Below are 12610 nucleotides of genomic sequence, written 5' to 3'. Positions count from 1 at the left end.
GTGGTGCAGAAGACTGGCGGCGGACCCCCTCCTCAACCCCCAGAATTTACAACATGGGAGGAACAGGTCTTGGCGATTCTGCATCCTGAGGGCCTCGCAGGAGTAGGCGGAGGAATGAACTCTGGTAAGTCGAATCTCAACTACTTCATCCCCCCCCCACCCACCGGCATGCCAAATCATACCCCCGCCCTCCCTCCCACCCCCATCACACATCCTCCTTTCTACTGTCTCACCTTCACAACCCACCCATCCCAACACCAAGCCCAGCATGCGACCACAAACCATGGACACCCATCACCTAAGCATGCCCACTGCACATACCCATCCCCCCCCAAACCACTGTCACAACAACCCCCACAAGGGAATGCCAGCACTGGGGTACACGGGCACCCACCCATTGCACGCTATGGCACACACAGAAGCAATAACGATACCCGAACGCCACGACACCGCCCAGGAGGGTCCAGAAATGTCCATTCCACCCCCAGAAGAGGCCCACAGTGATGACAGCAGCTCTGTCTCCCTGGACCCAGATAACCAGCCTGGCCCATCGGGGACCTCGGGACAGTCGGTTCCCCTCAGACAGCCACAGGCCACAGCAGACCTACCCCCCTCTGGGAACACCAGCACAGCACCCATCCAGCGGGCCCATGCCTCTGTCTCCAGGACAAGTCAATCAGCGGTGTGTCCACCACTACAGGGCACCCAGGTTAACCCACCACCCCAACAACAACAGGCACCTGGGGGCAGTGGTAGTGGGCACACGGTCCAGGGGACAGAGGCCCAGGGAAACAGGGGAACTGGGAGGGCTGCTGTGCGACAGGGGGGGGACAGGCCCAGGGAACCCACTCTCCACGAGGCCCTCTCCTCCATCATGGGAGCATACCACCGCTCCCAGGAGACGATGGCGACGGTCCTGGCCAGGTTCCAGGAGATCCAGGTACTGCAGGAGGAACAGTTTATGGGGTTCAGGGAAGAACTCAGAATCATCAGTTCCGCAATGGGCACCATCGTTGTGGCTCTCAATCAGATTGTCAGCACATTGCGGGACCATGTGGCACCACAAAGGGCCCCTGTCACTAGCATGGACCAAGAAAAGGCTACCACTTCCGCCGGCACTAGTGGACAGGAGGCCCCCACACAAGAACAATAGGCCACCAGAACCCCACCCCCTGCAGAAGGAGAACCACCCCGCAAGCGGTGCCTGAGATCTAGGAAGAAGACAGAGTAGGATGCCAAGACCCCCGCCAGGAAAGGATACCCCCACATTGTCACCCTGTCCGACCTTAAACTGCCCCGGCTCCACCTTCCACAGGCATATGGACAATGCACCTGTGAGACTGAAAATCTGGACTCTGCCATGGACATTCCTCCACCATCACCCATCACCGAATTGCAACCATTTCCCAAAATTTTACACTTTAATAAACACACTTATTGCACAAAAATAATCTGGAGTCTGCCTGTATTTTTGAACAAATGTATTACACAGCACCGTGCCAAAATGTCCAGTTACATTGTGATGACAACATACCACTGTCACACAGCTGTAGTCCATGGGGAAACAAAGCAGAGGTCACGGAGTGGGGCCCACATCTCTGAAATTGGAAGGGAAAGTCACAACTCAGTCAACATACACTGGGGGGAAACTCAGACAGTAGAGAGGCAGGAGACTTTAATTAAATGTAAAATGCCGGTGTTGATTCTTACCTGTATGTCATGGAAAATACTGCAGTATTACTGTTTCCCTGTTGTCTGTGTCGTCCTCTTCGTCTTCCTCCTCTTCACTCTCCGCAGGCTCCACAGCTGCCACAACACCACCATCTGGACCATCCTCCTGCAGGAAAGGCACCTGGTGTCGCAAAGCCAGGTTGTGAAGCATACAGCAGGCCACGATGATATGGCACACCTTCTTTGGTGAGTACATTAGGGATCCACCTGTCATATGGAGGCACCTAAACCTGGCCTTCAGGAGGCCGAACGTCCGCTCGATCACCCTCCTAGTCCGCCCATGGGCCTCATTGTACCGTTCCTCTGCCCTTGTCCTGGGATTCCTCACTGGGGTCAGTAGCCAGGACAGGTTGGGGTAACCAGAGTCACCAATTAGCCACACACGGTGTCTCTGAAGTAGTTCCATCACGTAAGGGATGCTGCTATTTCGCATGATGTACGCGTCATGCACTGACCCAGGGAACTTGGCATTTACATGGGAGATGTACAGGTCAGCCAAACAGACCACCTGGACATTCATGGAATGATAACTTTTTCTGTTCCTGTACACCTGTTCACTCGTGCTGGGGGGGACCAAAGCAACATGTGTTCCATCAATTGCACCAATGATGTTGGGAATATGTCCAAGCGCATAGAAATCACCCTTCACTGTAGCCAAATCACCCACCTCAGGGAAAACAATGTAGCTCCGCATGTATTTCAGCAGGGCAGACAACACTCTGGACAACACCTTGGAAAACATGGGCTGAGACATCCCTGATGAAATGGCCACTGTTGTTTGAAATGACCCACTTGCCAAAAAATGGAGTACTGACAGCACCTGCACTAGAGGGGAGATCCCTGTGGGTTGGCGGATGGGTGACATCAGGTCTGGCTCCAGCTGGGCACACAGTTCCTGTATAGTGGCTCTGTCAAGCCTGTATGTCAGTATGACATGTCTTTCTTCCATTGTCGACAGGTCCACCAGCGGTCTGTACACGGGAAGATTTCTCCATCTCCTCGCAAGTCCCAGCGGACGGTGCCTAGGAAAGACAACATGGAGCACAGAGTCAATCAACCCACAGGTACGTTCCCACAGCTTGCACAGTACACGATTCTCAATGCATTGAATGGCTTGTATGAGTGTTGATGCAAGGCCTAGGTATGTGTGACGCAGTAGATATTAAGATATGGGGGCCCTTGAAATGGCGGCTGCCTGACCTGTGAAGTGCGACAGTGGGATGTGAGGTCAATGCGCTGGCGTGGCACACCGTGGAGGTAGGCGGTCGAAGACCGCGGCGCAAAGCTGCATTGGTTAACATTGAACCCTATGGGTTTCAGGAGCCAATGAGGATGTGCGCCGGCGGTCGCGGTATGCACCGCCGCGGTACGCACCGCGGCAGGCGTGACCGCCATTTTCTATCTGCTTAATCACTCGATACCTGATCATCCACAGGAGAGGACCTATACTGCAAGTGCTGCTGTGACCTCGGTCTGGAAAAGACAATGGCTGCTGCGACTGGGGAAAGGGCCCCTGCCTTCACTTCTGAAGAATTGGAGAAACTCGTGGATGGGGTCCTCCCCCAGTATGCGCTACTCTACGGTCCTCCAGACCAACAGGTAAGTACACTGGGACCATGCTTTGTGGCCAATGCCTGGGTTGAGTGGGGTGAATGAAAGATGGTGGGGAGGGGAGCGAATGAGGCATGCATCAAACGAAAGATGAGAGCATGTGCCAGATGGCAAGGGTGGGGATGGGGGGCCACTCACATCGAGCATGCAGAAGGTGATGTTTGTTTTTCTTTCTCCCCCTGCACATGTCACATAGGTCAGCGCCCATCAGAAAATCGACATTTGGCGTGCCATCGCCAAGGACGTCCGGACCCTGGGGGTCCACAACAGACGGGGCACCCACTGCCGGAAGAGGTGGGAGGACATCCGCTGCGGAAGCAGGAAGACCGCGGAGGCTCTGCTGGGGATGGCCTCCCAACGTAGGAGGGGTGCCAGTCGTGCTTTGACCCCCATGATGTCCCGGATCCTGGCGGTGTCCTACCCCGATTTGGATGGGCGCGTGAGGACATCACAGCAGATACAAGGGGGTGAGTACAATCACATTCTGCTGATTTTGCGCACATTGGAGGTGTCTGGGTGGGGGAGGAGGGCTGTGGGTATCCCTAGGCCAGGGCGTTTTCTGTAGACTAGCCCCCTCCGTTAGGCATGGCCCTGTACCCCCGCCCCCCACCTCTGTAGGTTGCCTAGTACAGCTAATCATGGCCCTGTGTCACCTATGTGTGGAGTTGTCGTCCATAGGCTTGTAGGCCATCTCCCACGGATTGAGTAGTGTACCCCAAGTGCACGGCGTAGTGCAGGGGGCTTCTGTGTCTGTCCTCTCCGCCAACGGTGTCGCCAATGCATGCACTCAACATGTCTTTGTTTCTCCACCCTCCCCTTTTCTTTGTGGTCTTCCTGTTCATGTGTGCATTAGCATCATCAGGCAGAGGAGAAGTGGCAACGGAGCACAAGGGAGCTGCATCTCACATGGCCATAAAGGGCCATGCAACTGACTCTGATTTCACCAGTGAGACGGAGGGCGAGGGGAGCTCCACAGCGGGGACACGTGGTGACACCAGCAACACAGACACGTCCTCGGAAGGGAGCTCCCTTGTGGTGGCGGCTACATCCGTGCCCACCGCAACAACAGGTACAGCCGCCACTCAGTGCGCCAGCTCCGCCCTCCCAGCAGCCCCTCAGCCTTCGCCCCGTGCCCGCTCACCCAGGAAGGTGGGCATCTCCTTCGCCCCAGGCACCTCAGGCCCTGCCCCAGTTACCCCTGCTGCCCTCAGTGAGGAGGTCATTGACCCCCTGAGGACGCTCATTGTTGGGCAGTCTACCCTTTTGAATGCCATCCAGGGTGTAGAAAGGGAGGTGCACCGGAGTAATGCATACCTGGAGGGCATTCATTCGGGTCAGGCTGCCCATCAGCGATCGTTCAACGCTCTGGCCTCAGCACTGACGGCAGCCATTGTCCCTGTCTCCTGCCTCCCTCCTCCAACTTCCTCAACCCAGTCCCACTCCCCTGTACCTCTGCCTATCCCAGACACACCATCAGAACAGCCTGCACACACCTCAACACCCAAGAGAAGCTCATCCAGACATAAGCACCACACATCACACAAGCATTCACACAAGCAACATCCACATGCAGACATGCCAACAGCCACTGCCTCCTCTGTGTCACCCTCCTCCTCGTCTCCCTCCTCCCTCCCTGTGACGTCTCCACTCACACTTGCATGCACAACATCTTCAGCCACTACGTCCATCACCAGCACACCCACCAGAACACTCCGCACACGTGCAGTCACCACCCCCACTACCATTTACACGTCCCCTGTGTCCTCTCCCAGTGTGTCTGTCACCCCCTCTTCCAAACCACACAAACGCAGGCAGTCACCCACCCAACAGCCATCCACCTCACGACAGCCTCCAGCACAAGCACCTGCACCCAAAGACACCAGACTTCACTCTCCTACAACCACATCCTCTTCCTCCACTCCCATACCCACTACAACTACCCGTCCCTGTCTTACTAAATTGATTTTCCTTTCCAACCTTGACCTCTTTCTATCAACTGACTCCCCCCCTCCATCTCATAAGGCTCCAATCAGCACCTCAGCCACCACAAAACCTGGACCTACTAAGAAAATAGTCCAAGGATTTTGGAGTCCACCACCTTCAAGCCCAGCTACTTCGGCTGGGAGTAAAGAGACGGCCAGCCCACCCCCTGCAAAAAAAGCACAGAAAGCCAGTGCCCGGCTCGAGAGGCCAAAGACAGGAGGCTCCACAAGCACTACCCTGGCACCGTCAGGGAGTGGGGTGCCACCTGGCACACCGGCAAAGGGAGGAAAGGGCCACAGACGAGCAGGGAAGGGTGGCAAGGGCAGCACGCCCGACAAGTCCGGCAGCAGGCGAGCTGCCCAGGAGGGCCCCGCCAGCCCCAGCCCAGCTGACCAGGAGGGCCCAGCTATCCCCAGCCAAGCTGCCCAGGAGGGCCCCGCCAGCCCCAGCCAAGCTGACCAGGAGGGCCCAGCCAGCCCCAGCCAAGCTGCCCAGGAGGGCCCGCCAGCCCCGGCCAAGCTGCCCAGGAGGGCCCCGCCAGCCCCAGCCAAGCTGCCCAGGAGGGCCCGCTAGCCCCAGCCAAGCTGCCCAGGAGGGCTCCGCCAGCCCCAGCCCAGCTGCCCAGGAGGGCCCTGCCGGCCACAGCCCAGCTGGCCAATGTAGGAGCGCCAGCCACAGCCCAGCTGGGCAATGAAGGAGCGCCAACTCAAGCAACGCTGAACATGGCAAGGACTGCCAAGGCAAGCACCGCTGAACAGGGCACCGCCATCTCAAGCATCGCTGAACAGGGCACCGCCATCTCAAGAACCGCTGAACAGGGCCCTTCAAGTCAAGAACCGCTGAACAGGGCCCTTCAAGTCAAGAACCGCTGAACAGGGCCCTTCAACTCAAGCACCGCTGAACAGGGCCCTTCAAGTCAAGAACCGCTGAACTGGGCCCTTCATCTCAAGCACCGCTGAACAGGGCCCTTCAAGTCAAGAACCGCTGAACAGGGCCCTTCAAGTCAAGAACCGCTGAACAGGGCCCTTCAACTCAAGCACCGCTCCGCTGGGCCCTTCAACTCAAGCACCGCTCCGCTGGGCCCTTCATCTCAAGCACCGCTGAACTGGGCCCTTCATCTCAAGCACCGCTCCGCTGGGCCCTTCAACTCAAGCACCGCTCCGCTGGGCCCCTCAACTCAAGCACCGTTCCGCTGGGCCCTTCATCTCAAGCACCGCTGAACTGGGCCCTTCATCTCAAGCACCGCTGAACAGGGCCCTTCAAGTCAAGAACCGCTGAACAGGGCCCTTCAAGTCAAGAACCGCTGAACAGGGCCCTTCAAGTCAAGAACCGCTGAACAGGGCCCTTCAACTCAAGCACCGCTCCGCTGGGCCCTTCAACTCAAGCACCGCTCCGCTGGGCCCTTCATCTCAAGCACCGCTGAACTGGGCCCTTCATCTCAAGCACCGCTCCGCTGGGCCCTTCAACTCAAGCACCGCTCCGTTGGGCCCTTGAACTCAAGCACCGCTCCGCTGGGCCCTTCAACTCAAGCACCGCTCCGCTGGGCCCTTCATCTCAAGCACCGCTGGACTGGGCCCTTCATCTCAAGCACCGCTCTGCTGGGCCCTTCAACTCAAGCACCGCTCCGCTGGGGCCTTTAACTCAAGCACCGCTCCACTGGGCCCTTCATCTCAAGCACCGCTGAACTGGGCCCTTCATCTCAAGCACCGCTCAGCTGGGCCCTTCATCTCAAGCACCGCTGAACTGGACCCTTCATCTCAAGCACCGCTGAACAGGGCCCTTCAAGTCAAGAACCGCTGAACAGGGCCCTTCAAGTCAAGAACCGCTGAACAGGGCCCTTCAACTCAAGCACCGCTCCGCTGGGCCCTTCAACTCAAGCACCGCTCCGCTGGGCCCTTCATCTCAAGCACCGCTCCACTGGGCCTTCAACTCAAGCACCGCTCCGCTGGGCCCTTCAACTCAAGCACCGCTCCGCTGGGCCCTTCATCTCAAGCACCGCTGAACTGGGCCCTTCATCTCAAGCACCGCTGAACAGGGCCCTTCAAGTCAAGAACCGCTGAACAGGGCCCTTCAAGTCAAGAACCGCTGAACAGGGCCCTTCAACTCAAGCACCGCTCCGCTGGGCCCTTCAACTCAAGCACCGCTCCGCTGGGCCCTTCATCTCAAGCACCGCTCCGCTGGGCCCTTCAACTCAAGCACCGCTCCGCTGGGCCCTTCAACTCAAGCACCGCTCTGCTGGGCCCTTCATCTCAAGCACCGCTGAACTGGGCCCTTCATCTCAAGCACCGCTCCGCTGGGCCCTTCAACTCAAGCACCACGCCGCTGGGCCCTTCAACTCAAGCACCGCTCTGCTGGGCACCGCCGTCTCAAGCACCACCCCGCTGGGCACCGCCGTCTCAAGCACCGCTCTGCTGGGCCCTTCAACTCAAGCACCGCTCCACTGGGCACCGCCGTCTCAAGCACCACCCCGCTGGGCACCGCCGTCTCAAACACCGCTCCGCTGGGCCCTTCAACTCAAGCACCGCTCCACTGGGCACCGCCGTCTCAAGCACCGCTGGCCCATTGGCAGAAGGGGCAGGCCCGCAACTGTGTCGGGCAGGGCTGCACGAAGCACTCTGGGCACCATGCCTCCTCCAGAACCAGTGGAGTCTGTAATCCACTTGTGAGACTGTGGCTTTGCACTCCCCAGGATGGCACAGTGGGCAATCCACCCACTGTAGAGACTTGTGAGACTGTGGCTTTGCACTCCCCAGGATGGCACAGTGGGCAATCCACCCACTGTAGAGACTTGTGAGACTGTGGCTTTGCACTCCCCAGGATTGGTCAGTGGCCAGGGAGGCCCCTCATGGATCTGGCGTCGTGGACTCATCTGGCTGAGGTGCCCCCCCTTCCCTTCCCCCTGAGGTGCCTGTAGTTTTGCTATCGGATGCCCCTGCAGTGTTTTCTCCATTGGAGCCGGGTATCGTGTGTGGGCTTTGCCCATGTGTTTAGGCCCATTGGCCCACGAACAATGGCTGATACCCAATTTGGACTGGACAATTTACATATGTATATATAGTTAGAGATGTTTGATATATTTTTTTACTTACCCGTACAATATACTTCAAATTTCAGGATCATTTATTTTTGTCTTTGCATTCTTCCCGGGGGTTTGGGGGTGTCACTCTGAGTTGTTGCTCTGCATTGATGTGTATGTAGTTGTGGGTGAGGGTGAGGGTGGGTGTGTCGCGTATGTGTGTCCCCGTAATTTTTTGCCTCCCCCCTCCCCTGTGTTGTAGGTGCAGTACTCACCGTTGTCTTCTGCGGCGGCGTTCGTGCTCCTGGTAGAGGAGCAGGAAGACAATAGCTGGAGGATGTGTAGTTCGGGTTCCATGCTGTCCAGATTCCTTGTGGAGTGTGTAGAGGTGAGCGTTTTCCGTTCGTAATGTCTGTTTCCGCCGTGTTTTTATCGGCGGGGCTACCGCCCCGGAAAAGGTGGCGGATTGGTGGGTTGTGATAGGGTGGGCGGTACATTGTCTCCCGCCTGTCTGTTGGCGGTCACCGCTGCGCTGTTTGTTTGTCCCGCCGTGGCGGTCGGAGTGTTAAAGTGGCGGTCTCTGTTGGCGGTTCCCGCCAGGGTCAGAATTCCATTTTTTTCACCGCCTGCCTGTTGGCGGGTTGGCCGCCGCTTTAACACCGACCGCCAGGGTTGGAATGACCCCCTAAATCATTACTTCCAAGTTTACAGTTCAATTAGATTGGCTCCATTTTTCTACGTGATCATTTCCCTGTTTTGGCTTCTTTAGATCTCTCCACAGTAGATTTTAAAACTGGAAGATAATTTAATATCTTTTGTCTGACCCTACTTTTATATCTGAAGCCACTACCTTTATCAATTATTTTTTTACAGTTTAAAAATCCTTTAAATATTACATTTATTTTAAACAATGGAGATACTTTTAAAGCCTCTTTTAGAGCGTTTATTTTTGCCTTTTCAGCTAAAAAAAGATTTTAAAAATTCACAATGTCCTTCTTTTACAAAATGTTTTACTCTCTTGAAAATCATTACTTTTCCTACAAATCTTCCTCTATGTTGCATTACTCAATTCAACCAAAATCCGACCTCAATTAAATTGCTTCTATTGACACTTGTAAATTTTTGCTTAAGTTTAAACTGAAATGTCAAAGTGGTCAGAATAAAGCCAGTAAGGTGCTTGCCAACTATTTAAAAATTAGAAAAAAAGTAATGCTATTTTAACTATCATTAATGAATCTGATAGCACTGTATTAACTTCATCAACATCCAATACTGACATCTTAATTCTTTTCAAACTTTCTAGAAATCATTATCTATTGAGAACACCCAAACTTGTGAGGCTGATGTTCAGATTTTTTTATGGTATTCCTAGGGCTCCCTTTTTAACTGATAAATTTGCTGATCTAGAATCTGGTATGCCACTTCAAGTTCAAGATATATTAACTGCTATTACCTTTGTAAAGAAAGTAAAGGCCAGAGCATCAAGATATTCCCTGATTAAATCCACAACATTTGAGGAAACCCTTTGGTAAGGTCAAGCAAAAGTTACAAGCCTTAAAAATTCAATACATGCTGATGTGTCCTGTTAAAACCGAAAGTACTATTTGTCTCCATATTGTATTGTATTGTATTGTAAATGTATTTATATAGCGCTTACTACCCATGACGAGGCGTCAAAGCGCTTTTCGGCGAGTAGCACGCTACTCCAGAACCCAACAAGAATTAGTGATGGATTAGTATCGGGAATTATGAGTATAGTTTTAGTATTATTATGAGTTAATTTGAGCCGCAGATATGAGAGTTTGTTAGTTAGATTGACTGAAGTAATGGAGGGGTGGAGGAGGAAAGAAATCCAGAAGTGTTAATTGGGAGTATATCCCTCATTTACTCATCCCAAACGCTTGGGATGAGTAAAGGGGGATGGAGGAGGGAAGAGTCTGTGGAAGGGTTAGGGAGATCATAGTAGCAGGGTGAGATAAATGAGGGAGAATTTAGTAGGGTTGTTTGGGAGGTCATGGTAGTAGAGTGAGGTTTGGTGAGTTAGATGTGGAAGCGGAGGGAAGAGCTTAGGCAGAGTTGTTTAGGAGATTAAAGTAGTAGAATAGATTTAGGATGAGTCAGAGTGGGAATGGAGGATAGATTGATAGAGGAATGACATATGATGATGGGTAGATAAGTGTGATACGATGAGAGCAGGGATTCATAGATATCTAGTATAACAACCCACCCAGGAGCCATGCAATGACCACGAACATGCCAAGCACAGAACAACATACACACATACAAATATATATATATGTATACACATACACACACACATACATACACACATGAATACACACACATATGCACACATATATGTACATACAATACATAATTAGAACCATGGGTAAATATACTTAGTCAAACAGGTTAAAAGAGTGTGTGTATATTTTATTGTTATGACATAGTAGCAATACATATTTTCTAAAGAACTATACATAAATAGAAATAGACAGATAATCAGAAAAAATATTTATCAACATAGGCATTTGCAGTCCATAGTTGTTTGAATATGGTGGTTATGAAGGACAGAGCCAATTCTTGAGTAGTTTTCTGAAGACAAGAAAGTTATCTGTGGCTCTTATAGTTGGGGGTAATGAATTCCATAGTTTGGCTGCTTGAATGGAGAAGGATGTACCACCTATAGTCTTTTTCTTGTATGGGGGTGTGCTAAGGCGGGGTGCCAATCTTGAGTGGAGGTTTCTTTGTTGGATGTATTTGGTTATTTTGTTTCTGATAAAAAGCGGTCCTGTTCCATGTATAGCTTTGTGGGTAATACAAAGCAGCTTGAAAGTGCATCTTCTGGCAACGGGTAACCAGTGTGGTGCTCTCAAGGCAGGGGAAATGTGGGCTTGCGGCTTTACATGCAATAGTAGCCTTGCTGCGGAGTTCTGAATACGTTGTAGTTTTTTTATAATAGATAGAGATTATCCATGGTAGAGGCCATTGGCATAATCCAGTTTGGATAGTACAAGCAAGACAGTAGCTTGCACCTTGTGTGGAAATCCGAGGTGGGGGAAGATGCGTTGTAGAGTCTTCAAGGTGATGAAGCTTGTTCGTGCTAATTTGTCCACTTGGGCTTTCATAGTTAACTTGGAATCCATGGTGATTCCAAGGTTTTTAACTTTCTTGGATAATTGAGGAGGTGGTCCGCACAGAGGGTCATAACGTTTCCAGTCACCACAAATGAGTATTTCTGTTTTGGAGGTATTTAGTTTGAGATGGCTCCAGGTCATCCACTGATCAATGGCTCTGAGGCAACTGAAGATTTCTGAGTTTTCAATGTTTTTGGGGCATTCTAATTTAAGTAGTATTTGGGTCTCATCTGCATAGTTGTAGCATGAGAGATGGAAATCATTGATCAGTTCTGGTAATGATATCATGTAGATGTTGAAAAGCAAAGGTGAGATGATAGATCGTTGGGGGACCCCTGCTTTTGTGAGCAAGGGTTTGGACGAGAAGGGGGGCGAGTAGATGATATTAGATCTTTTTTGAAGATAGGAAGTAATCCAGTCGAGAGCAGTGCCTTGTACGCCGGCTTCGTGGAGTCTTTGAATTAGGGTGTCATGGTCAACCGTATCAAAGGCAGCTGAGAGGTCTAAGAGAAGTAGTGCAGCAACTCCATTGCAGTCGACTGTGTTTTTAAGATCATCCCAGATTGCTATGAGTGCCGATTCAGTGCCTCTTCCTGGGCGGAATCCAGTTTGGAAGTCTGAAAGTATAGAATTGTCTTCAATGAATTGTGACACCTGGGCGAATGCTGCTCTTTCTATCAATTTACCCAGGAAAGGTCCATTTGTGATAGGTCTGTAGTTGTTGGGTCTTGCGGGTCTAGGTTTGTTTTCTTTATTAACGGTAGTATGTATGCCTAAAGAGTTGTTGATGATTCTTCTTACAGGTGTGGCAGCAGAAATAGATAGAAGAATGTTCTTGAAGATTTGTGGTGGGCAGAGTCAGAGGGGCAACCGGAAGGTCTGCTTGCTTAGACCAAATCCATAAATTCACCTTGGGATATTTGTTGGAAGGACTGTAGAGGCTGGGTTGGTTTATTATTAGAGGGTATTTTAGGAAAGGGGTTGGTGCTGATGGTTTTCTTCTGTTTTAAACAGGAGTCCAATGTGTCCACCTTGGTTGTGTAGTGAGTTGCCAATTTGTTTGTGAAATCTTGAGTAGTGGGATGACTTCCTTCCATGCATGTAGGTTTTTGAAATTCATTGAGAATTTTAT

Source organism: Pleurodeles waltl, chromosome 12, assembly GCF_031143425.1.
Source record: "Pleurodeles waltl isolate 20211129_DDA chromosome 12, aPleWal1.hap1.20221129, whole genome shotgun sequence".
NCBI classification, from domain to species: Eukaryota; Metazoa; Chordata; class Amphibia; order Caudata; family Salamandridae; genus Pleurodeles; species Pleurodeles waltl.
The sequence above is the reverse complement of the archived record's forward strand: the minus strand, read 5'-3'. Positions refer to the sequence as shown.